The sequence below is a fragment of the Phallusia mammillata genome, chromosome 4 (assembly GCF_965637545.1).
Source record: "Phallusia mammillata chromosome 4, kaPhaMamm4.hap1.1, whole genome shotgun sequence".
NCBI classification, from domain to species: Eukaryota; Metazoa; Chordata; class Ascidiacea; order Phlebobranchia; family Ascidiidae; genus Phallusia; species Phallusia mammillata.
This window is the reverse complement of record NC_137255.1, coordinates 26,667,320-26,675,162: the sequence shown is the minus strand read 5'-3', so window position 1 is coordinate 26,675,162 and position 7,843 is coordinate 26,667,320. Positions and strand designations below refer to the sequence as shown.

Sequence of the window (7,843 nt, the reverse complement as noted above, 5' to 3'; positions counted from 1 at the left end):
GTATAGTCTTTAATTAATTTTTAGTGCGATAATTACTTGACTGATTGATTTTTCTTTTAAACACATGTGCAAATCGTTTAAGCAAGATTCACACCAGACGCGGTTGGCGGATAGCGACGCGTTTTTGCGTTCGACGGCAAGCGACGGGGTATTCACACCAGACAGCGACTTGCCGTGACGGCGTGATTTTCTCGGTTGAAACGGCTGACGGCAAAGTTAAATCGGATTTAACTTTTCCGTCAGCCGCGCTAGACTGCTGGATGAAAAACTCGGTATTCGGCGGTGCTCGACTTGTTTAAGATACATTTCTGCTTGATTTAGGTCTTTTTGTTTGTAGGTGGGTTGTTTTATCGTTTTTACCAAGAAAATAAGAATGAAGTACTGATAGTATTGGTACAAATTGTCTTGTTTTAATTGTTTTTGTCTGTTTTTAGTAAATTAGTTTGAAATGGTCGTTTAAACAGTTTGAAATTAAATACTGAACACAAACATACTAAAATTTTCTTACCAGTGGTTTAAAGAACTTCTATTCACAGCTTTTTGTTTAGTCTTGGGTTTTTTTCGAAATGATTTTGTAATTATCTAATCACTACTTTGCAAAAAGAAAAGTACAAGAGAGGTGCTGCTGTTGAAATCTTACCAGGATGGAATCACTATTCATATGAGCCTATGCGTAGGTGAGTTTTGGTATAAGTTCTAAATGTATTGCTCCTTTAACAACTATGATTTGTTGCAGAAGTGTAGGAACTTTTACTAATCTACATGTCTATGACTGATTCAGCAACTCCAGTGCACCTGTTCAATAAACTTCATGGCAAGAAAAGAAAATGTTATATATGAATTTCCAGGTTGGTATACTTGAATAAAAATGTAGTTTCTGCCGATCAACTGTTCCATATATATTTCCATAGAGTTCAAGATATGAATTTGTGACATTTGATGAAGTTACAAATTGATGAAGTTACAAACTTCAGAAAAGTATGCCACAAGCCAAAGAATACAAGTTTTTTTCTCGCATTTGACAACATTTAGCATCATTGTAATTGTGCAACAATGTGCAAATTTAATGTAAATGCATCTTTTTACATTTAAGCTTTTTTGTATGTTGTTATATGATTGTTTTCTTTGCGTTTCTGCAATCTTGTGTTTTCTAAAATGTGTTCATTTATGTTATTGCTATTATATTACCAACTTTGAAACATAAAGTGTCTGTAAAACAGGAAAGTGTGTTTCAACAGCAATGACAGAAGTAAACTTAATCCAATGTTGCTGTTGTAATTGTTTTTGGAAACATTTTACCGTGGAATGATGATCAACATTATATTTTGTCACAAAACAAACTAAACGGAATTTTGTTGCAAATGTCTTAAGACGTAGAAACACTCAATATGTCAAGCACATTGACCCAGTTTTCTTAGCAAAAAAAGTCGTCGACGGCAACCGCACTGCCGGTGTGAAGGGCCAACGTCGCGTCAAACGTTACGCGCAAAATCCGCCAACAACCGCCGGCGCTGACATCGCTAGCCGCCACCGTCAACCGCGTCTGGTGTGCAGAGCCCTTTAGACATACATCGCAACATTCAAATTCAAAATATTCGCGCACATTTTGAATTTTGGCGCGCAGGGCGGACTTTGAAATTTCAAAACCCGCTGTTATGGATGTACTTCGTTCAAAAGGTGTAGAGGCGTTGTCCGTGTTGTGGACTTCAGAAATCCATAATGCGTGTTAGTCAGTAAAACTTTGATTAATTTTCCTTATTGCAGTTCGAGTGTGAGTATAAGTTATTCCAGAAGTGTCAGTTTTTGCGCCTAGTTTGACAGGACTGTAGGCCTGAATTGCCTGAAGTTGAACTATTTTGGAGATGTCTGTCTGTTGTTGTATTATTTCAGATAGGTATGTTTTAAATAAGAATGTGAGTATTGTGTTTGCTGGGCACCAGTAGAATGTTGGACTTTAGTTTACAGTAATATGTTGCATTCATTTTTCAAGTAAAGAAATTAACTATTTTACCTGCTATCCTCACCTTTGTGCTATTTGTCAAAAAGTAAGCTAAAGCTGTTCTAGAAAGCAGGCTATATAATGTATTGTATACATTATGTTAAAATATGTCAACTAGAATTAGTTAGTTTAATACTAAAATTATAGATTGTATTTGACATACACTTATACTTAATTAGGTCCTGTACCATCATAATTAATAAATCATTTTTTATCTACAATTGCAGTTTTAATATTCATTACATAGTACATTCTAAACCTGTGTGAATTTGTCATAAAACTACTTTGTGTTGAAGACACACATACTTGTCATTTTGGTCATCGGAAAGAAAGACCACAAAAGGGTTGCTTAACATTAGTACATAAACAACCCATGTGTAAAAAGTATCTTTACTGCCCTGCAACACCTACAGATGGATCAGTTCAGTTTTATGTAAGTTTTAAGTAGCTAATAGTTGTATATGTGTTTAGCCTAAATGATACAGAATGCAATGTATGTTGTAATATGCAAAAAAATACCCTACATGCTGTTCTTCTCTTTATGCATGAGAATAAATATGTTAGAAATGATCATTATCTAATGCTGGTCATGTATATCATGGATTTTGCTGCTGTTTGCAAATTCATTCTGTCATATAGTAAAAAAAAGTGTAGCACAATGAATGAGTAGTTGCAGATAGTTTTTTTAATTTGCTATTTTAGTTGTTGGAATTGAGGCACTTTTGCTTTCCAAAAATAGAAATATTTTTTTATATTTACCAGTTACTTGTGTTTTTGTTTTTTAGCCAACAAGTTACACATTTTGGAGTGATGCTGAAGAAAAAAGGAAACTTGTGACAATGCAAAATCTGTCTAAAGTCCCCAATCTAGTGGCAACTAAGAACTAGAGGCTTATGACTGCAAGCACACTGAAGACGAAATCTTTTAATAAATCCTAGTAAGTTTTAAACTAATTTATGTGTAGTTCTTTTGTGCAAATCTCACTGTAAAGCCAACATTTGTGTTACATTGCTGCATGAACATTACAATTACAACAGTGCTTGTGATTTTTAGGTATACTCTTGGCAAACCTGGAAGGTCCGTTTCCTTGCGATATTCTCTGGAAAATGACAAAAATTATCGAAACAAACAAAGGACAGCAAAAGGTATAGTTCTACTTGCAGAAGTTTGTGTAACAAAACCCTATTAAGTTTGTACACAGTATTTACTTTTGACTTTTTTTGTATTATAGTCTGGTGTTCAAAGCAAAACACTGGATTCCTGAAGCACCAGAAGAGAAAAGCTTAAACTAGTCTGAATACAAAGTAAGTTTATTAACAGTACAAATTTAATTTTATTCTGGCCCTAAGACTGACCAAGCTCTGACCCTATTTGCTTGATTTAGTATGCTGGAGTGTTGAAATATGAAGCAGTGTACAGTGTGGAATGTTGGTTGTTTGTCCTTAAAAGGTCTTTTGGCAGAAAAAGTTTGAAACAATTAAATAACACCTGCTACCCAAACCTTTAATAGATAAGATTTTGTTTTTGTTTGTTTACCTTACAACAATTGACACACCATCCCCAAAATGGGTCAAATGATTGTCTAGCTGCCTGAATACCACATTTACAAGTCAAATATTAATACCTTTGCATAGAAATTGTTATAAATGTGAAAGTTGTATCTGCAACCTCATGTTGTTCTTTACTCACAAAATTGACATATGCTGCAATAAATTATACCTGAAGGACTATCTCATCGACAAATTTGATTTGCAGAGTGGAAGCGCGGAAATCTTTGTCAACATCCTTGACTTCAGATGTGAGAAGTAAAGATTGGTTTTTAAAGGCAGATTGCCATGGACTTTGATTGAGAGTTTTTCTATATTTTACTGGCACTATTTGAAATGTTTATTTGTATCTGCTATAATTGTGTTGTATTATGAACAAGCCATATCAAACAGATATTATAAGGCAATGTTTTAGCACAATGCAACTAAAACCTTAATAGTATTTACAAACTCTTTAGGAGTCATACATGTTTGTCTATTGTTGTGTGAATGCCATACTTTTTCGCCGTTTTTTGCTGTTTACTGCTAACCCTTTTTGATTCTGTACTACTGTGATTTTTCACCATCAATATTATATTCCTACTTTAATTCCTTGGCATGTTTAATTGTTAGCATTAGTTAGAAAGCTGCAAACGTTTTAAACATTGCAAACATGTCAACACGTAATTAGGATCGGCGTTGTTAGGTGTCGTACTCATGTTTATTTGTGCGTATTATTGACATAAATTACCACGTCATATATACATCGTATGGAGTAGACACTCTTACGTAAAAATGACGTCATGAGTTACGTCATACAAATGTAATTTTTAACGTTCGTTATTACGTTTGGTTCAACGCATATTTGACGTAATTCAACAACGTCATGGAGACGCGTTTTTATGAGGTCGTATTGACGTTTAACTAGACGTGCAACAAACGTCATGGGAAAACTTTGTTTACAACGTCCTATCTACGTTTTCTGGAGTCGACACTTTTACGTAAAACAAACGTCACGATTTACGTTTTAAAGACGTCACGAATGTACGTTATCTGCAACGTCCTATCTACGTCTTCTGGAGTCGACACTTTTACGTAAAGCAAACGTCACGATTTACGTTTTTGAGACGTCACGAATTTACGTTATCTGCAACGTCCTATCTACGTTTTCTGGAGTCGACACTTTTACGTAAAAATAACGTTGCAAATTTACGTTTTAAGAACGTAATTTACAACGTTCGTAGTTACGTTTACTGAACGTAAGGTTTACGTTATGCACAACGTAGTTTCCAACGTCCTATCTACGTATTCTGGAGTCGACACTTTTACGTAAAATTGACGTTTTGTCTCAACGTCCTATCGACCAAACTCGACCAAAAATCTACGTCGAGCCGACGTCAAATTGTTAGCTGGGATATGTCATATCCCAAAAAATCGCTAAAAAAAGTAAGCCGTTTTCTGACGGGGAGTTTATTAAAGTGTGTTTGTTGGACTCTATTGCCCTAATATGCCCGGAGAAAAAGGGAGATTTTGAAAACGTGCCTCTCTCACGACGGACTGTAACTAGAAGGGTTGAGGACATCTCGGGAAATCTGGAATTACAGCTGAAGAACAGAGCTGTCAGCTTCGACTATTTTTCTCTTGCTTTAGATGAGAGCTGCGATGTAAGTGACACTGCCCAGCTACTTATTTTCATACGAGGGATATCCGCGGACTTTAAAGTCACAGAGGAGCTGGCAGCCATGCAGTCAATGAAAGGGACAACAACCGGAAAGGATGGATTCACGGAGGTAAATGCATGTTTGGACAAGTTGGGGCTACAATGGGACAAGCTGACAGGGGTGACAACAGATGGTTGTCCAAATCTGAAAGGAAAAAATGTTGGACTTTTAAGGAGAATGCAAAATATAGTGACAGAAATAAACCCTGAGCAAAAATTGACATTTTTGCATTGTATTATACATCAGGAAGTGTTGTGCAAGTCAGTGATTAAAATGAACCATGTTGTTGATGTTGTAACTAAAACAGTTAACTTCATCAGGGCAAGAGCATTGAATCACAGGCACTTTTCACTTTCGGAGTAAAGCGAGACTGAAAATCGTGACATAAGCTACCACATAGTTGTTAGGTGGCTCAGCTTGGGCAGAGTATTGAAAAGTTTCTGGGACTTGAGAGAAGAGATACACGGGTTCTGTATGAAAAAAGGAAATGACGTTCAACAGCTTTCAGATACAGACTGGATAGCAGACCTTGGTTTTCCTGTAGATGTGACGGCTCTAATGAATGAATTAAATGTCAAACTGCAGTGTAGAACCTTTATGTCCATGAAATGTACAGCGCAGTAAAGGCATTTATGAGGAACTTGCAGCTTCTCTTAAGCCAAATGAAGCCACAAAAATCCCAGAAAATCAGGAAGCCACAAAATCAGCTGATAACCTAGACAAGTACTCATCTCTGTTAGAAGCATTGTATGGCGAGTTTTCAAGGCGATTTCAGGACTTTAAAATAGTTGAGAGTGAAGTCAAGTTTAAAGAGCTCTTCTGGCAAATGTGATTTTTATTCCGACGTTTCGACGTCCTATACAGGTCGTCTTCATCAGGGTAAATAACACTGAATGCGACTTGAACAGTGCACGATAAACAAAGCAAAAAAAGGAAAAAAAGAATAGAACGCAAGCACGTAACAACGCAATGAAAACACCGCGCGATAACAAATGATTGACCCTCTAATCTTTAAGCAGGTGCCTGTAGCACGCTGGAAGCATCACGTCTGTTTTGATGTTCATTGTGTTGACCCGTTGGTGAATATTCCATGACTCAAGAAATAGTCTTTTCCTGTAGTCAGGCTCCCGGGCCACAACAGAAGCCGCATTGAAATCAATACGGTGGCCTTGTGATACCGCGTGATTGGACAGGGCCGACTTCTTCGCGTCGCTGTTGGCAACATCCCGTTGATGTTCTTTTCGGCGGGTGTTGAGTGACCTTCCAGTCTCCCCGATATATATTAACGGACACTCGGCGCAGGGAATAGAATATACAACATCACGTTGTTCAAAGGTGTTGATTGGATCTTTTGGGTCACTCAGTAGATTGCGGAGAGTATTGGCAGGCTGGACGCCAACCGCTACGCCGAAGTCACGCAACATACGCCGTAGAATATCCGTCAATTTCGGTATGTACGGAAGTGTCACAAAACCCTCTGTTTTTGGATGGGTCACCCGTTTGGGACACGTTGCCCGTACATCACGGAGAATCCAGTTGGGGTAGCCGTTGTATTTCAAGGCTTTGCGAAGCTTAGCCAGTTCCGCCTCGCAGTCGTCGCTATGAGTGCACAAGCGTCGTGCCTGATCTTTTAGGGAACGAACCACCCCTCTTTTCTGGTATGTGGGGTGATGAGATCGAAAATTGAGATACCTGCCGGTACTCGTTGGCTTGTGGTACACTCTCGAGTACAAGACGCCGTCATCGGTTCTTGTGACTTGAACGTCTAAAAATGCAAGACAGTTTACCGATTGGAGTTCCATGGTAAACTGAATGCCTGGTTGCGCCTCGTTGAGATGCTGTAAAAATGCTTCAACCTTGTTCTTAGCAATGACACAAAAAATGTCGTCAACATATCGCCGCCAGAATCTTGGTGGGTTGGCAAATGTTGATAAGGCTTTTTCCTCAAGCGCTTCCATTGTCATGTTTGCGACAACCACGGAGACCGGGGAACCCATCGCTGTGCCTTGAACCTGTTGGTAAAAGCTTCCCCTGAATGTTAAAAAGGATTGCTGCAAGCAAATCCGCAAACCGTCCACAATATCCAACGGGACCCATGGTGTTCTGTCTTTAAGGCTATGGTCGTTTAAAATCCTGGATGACGCGATGTCCATCGCCAATTCCACAGGAACACTTGTAAAAAGTGACACGACGTCCTACGACACCATTAACTCTTCGTTGGACAGGGGCGGCAACTGTGCTATCTCTTGAACAAACTTGGACGAGTTCGAAACAGTCCATTCCGTATTGCCCACGAGCGGAGAAATAACTTTCGCTAGGTACTTCGCAAGATTGTAGGTTGGAGTACCAACAAACGAAACGATTGGTCGCAGAGGGATGCCTTCCTTGTGTATTTTTGGTAAGCCGTAGATGCGCGGAGCGGAGCCGTCCGTGCTATGCAGTTGATGGAATACGGCTTCAGAAATGCATTGCCTCTCTGTGGCATTTTCTTGTCGTAATCTGGGCGGTTCATGATGACAGTACAGTTACCTTTGTCTGCGGGTAAGATCGAGATATCTTCATTTAACCTTAAACTTCGGATCGCTTGGTGCTCGGTG

The 7,843-nt window shown here is 38.6% G+C and overlaps 2 long non-coding RNA genes and 1 pseudogene across 2 annotated transcripts; 2 read left to right on the top strand and 1 right to left on the bottom strand.

The window, feature by feature from the left end:
- Nucleotides 1–422: 422 nt before the first annotated feature.
- On the top strand, nucleotides 423–1,349 carry LOC145223249 (uncharacterized). Its single transcript, XR_013859433.1, has 3 exons — nucleotides 423–677; nucleotides 737–848; nucleotides 912–1,349. It is a non-coding gene; the product is annotated as an uncharacterized LOC145223249 (long non-coding RNA).
- A 681-nt stretch (nucleotides 1,350–2,030) lies between these two features.
- Nucleotides 2,031–4,134, top strand: LOC145223248 (uncharacterized). Its single transcript, XR_013859432.1, has 5 exons — nucleotides 2,031–2,432; nucleotides 2,785–2,936; nucleotides 3,053–3,144; nucleotides 3,231–3,303; nucleotides 3,755–4,134. It is a non-coding gene; the product is annotated as an uncharacterized LOC145223248 (long non-coding RNA).
- Nucleotides 4,135–6,061: 1,927 nt separating this feature from the next.
- LOC145223246 (uncharacterized) lies at nucleotides 6,062–7,721 on the bottom strand (annotated as a pseudogene).
- Between the last annotated feature and the right edge of the window lie 122 nt (nucleotides 7,722–7,843).